Below are 2,543 nucleotides of genomic sequence, written 5' to 3'. Positions count from 1 at the left end.
CTCCTCTCTCTCTCTCTCTGCTCCTCTCTCTCTCTGCTCCTCTCTCTCTCTCTGCTCCTCTCTCTCTCTCTGCTCCTCTCTCTCTCTCTCTGTTCCTCTGTCTCTCTTTCTCTGCTCCCTCTCTCTCTCGCTGTTCCTCTCTCTCTCTCTCTCTGCTCCTCTCTCTCGCTCTCTGTTCCTCTCTCTCTCTCTCAGTTCCTCTCTCTCTCGCTCTCTGCTCCTCTCTCTCGCTCTCTGTTCCTCTCTCTCTCTCTCTGTTCCCCTCTCTCTCTCTCTGTTCCTCTCTCTCTCTGTTCCTCTCTCTCTGTCTCTGCTCCTCTCTCTCTCTCTCTGCTCCTCTCTCTCTCTCTCTCTGTTCCTCTCTCTCTCTCGCTGTTCCTTTCTCTCTGTTCCTCTCTCTCTCTGCTCCTCTCTCTCTCTCTCTGCTCCTCTCTCTCTCTCTGCTCCTCTCTCTCTCTGCTCCTCTCTCTCTCTCTCTCTCTCTGCTCCTCTCTCTCTCTCTGCTCCTCTCTCTCTCTCTGCTCCTCTCTCTCTCTCTCTCTCTCTGCTCCTCTCTCTCTCTCTGCTCCTCTCTCTCTCTCTGTTCCTCTCTCTCTCTTTCTCTGCTCCCCTCTCTCTCTCGCTGTTCCTCTCTCTCTCTCTCTCTGCTCCTCTCTCTCGCTCTCTGTTCCTCTCTCTCTCTCTCAGTTCCTCTCTCTCTCTCTGCTCCTCTCTTTCTCTCTCTCTGTTCCTCTCTCTCTCTCTCTCTGTTCCTCTCTCTCTTTCTCTGCTCCCCTCTCTCTCTCTCTGTTCCTCTCTCTCTCTCGCTCTCTGTTCCTCTCTCTCTCTCTCTCTCTGTTCCTCTCTCTCTCTGTTCCTCTCTCTCTCTGCTCCTCTCTCTCTCTGCTCCTCTCTCTCTCTCTCTGTTCCTCTCTCTCTCTGTTCCTCTCTCTCTCTCTCTGCTCCTCTCTCTCTCTCTCTCTCTCTGTTCCTCTCTCTCTCTTTCTCTGCTCCCCTCTCTCTCTCTCTGTTCCTCTCTCTCTGTTCCTCTCTCTCTCTGCTCCTCTCTCTCTCTCTGCTCCTCTCTCTCTCTCTGTCTGTTCCTCTCTCTCTTTCTCTCTGTTCCTCTCTCTCCCTCTCTCTGTTCCTCTCTCTCTCTCTCTGCTCCTCTCTCTCTCTCTGTTCCTCTCTCTCTCTCTCTGTTCCTCTCTCTCTCTCTCTCTGCTCCTCTCTCTCTCTCTCTCTGCTCCTCTCTCTCTCTCTCAGTTCCTCTCTCTCTCAGTTCCTCTCTCTCTCAAGTCAAACACCAACATCATCAAATATACAGTTGAAACCAGATATTTACAAACTCTTCAGATAAAAACACTTTTTTAAATTGTAACATCAAATTAGACTAAATGTTTATTTTTTAGATAAATATAAAAACATATTTGTTAACTTTAAGAGTAAAGAGAGAAACTGTCTGTATTTCTTAATTGTAAATTGCACCAAATTGTATTCAAACTGAGCCACACTTATGGAGCTCCACAGTTCTTTTTCTGCTGTTTTGTTGACATCTCTGGATGTTCCCATGTCACAGAAACTCTGTGTTTTGCCTTATATGCATCCACAGCTGTGCCACCAATTTACTCACATGGACTCTACTAACCTATCAGCTTCTTCAGCTCAGAACGGAATCGTCTGCAGTTTTCTTATTAATTAACAATAAACTTAGTGTACATGTACTCCTACATTTGATGAAAGTGATTAAAATAGAAGCTCTGTCTCTCTTTATTCTGACATTTAACTAATTCAAAAGATATTTCAATATTTATTTATCCAAAACAAAACAAGTTTACTCTAAATTGATGTTGTACATGTTCTTGTGTTTTCCACAAAATGTATGTAAATATCTGGTTTAAACTGTGAATATACTGCTGTGTATTGAAATCCCTCTTGTTTTGCATAGAAATATACTGAACAACATACAAAGTATAATATATAAAATAACATCTACCAGAGTTTTTTCTTTGAAAGAAGCTCCTTATGTCCATTCTTGTATATCAGTACATTACTGAAACCGATTTATTTAGCCGTGGAGAGAAACAACTGAAAATATGAAATAAACACACATGTAAGCTAAGACTCTCTAAAGAAACAGCATTGTTGTTGTTCGACTTTTCATTTCACCATTTGTTGATTCACTCGAAGAGCAAGTAACGTAATATGGGTCAAGTGATCAGTTTGACATCAATCTTTTGTGATTCACCGTCATATTTACATTATTTGTACAGTACGAATGATTTGCTTTGGTACCTGGTCGAACTTCCGCTCTCCTTTCTCTGCCTGGCTCCGTTTCTCCAACAGGTAGCAGCTGCCCCGCCCTCTCGCTCAGTCGCTTAGTGCCTGAGCTCGGATCATACCAATATTAGGGGGGATTTCCGCCACTGCTTATGAGTCGTCGATCTATTGTTGAAAGTTATCAAAAAGTAGATCAATTTTTCTTTTCACAAGAAGAAAAAACTCTATAGGATTATTAGTTCAGGATGAACATACAAACAAAAACAGATGGTTTGTTTGACTTG

This window comes from Diplotaxodon limnothrissa, linkage group LG15 (genome assembly GCF_057381915.1).
Source record: "Diplotaxodon limnothrissa isolate DT_005_m linkage group LG15, D_limnothrissa_male_GT1.1, whole genome shotgun sequence".
Lineage (NCBI taxonomy): Eukaryota > Metazoa > Chordata > Actinopteri > Cichliformes > Cichlidae > Diplotaxodon > Diplotaxodon limnothrissa.
The sequence above is the reverse complement of the archived record's forward strand: the minus strand, read 5'-3'. Positions refer to the sequence as shown.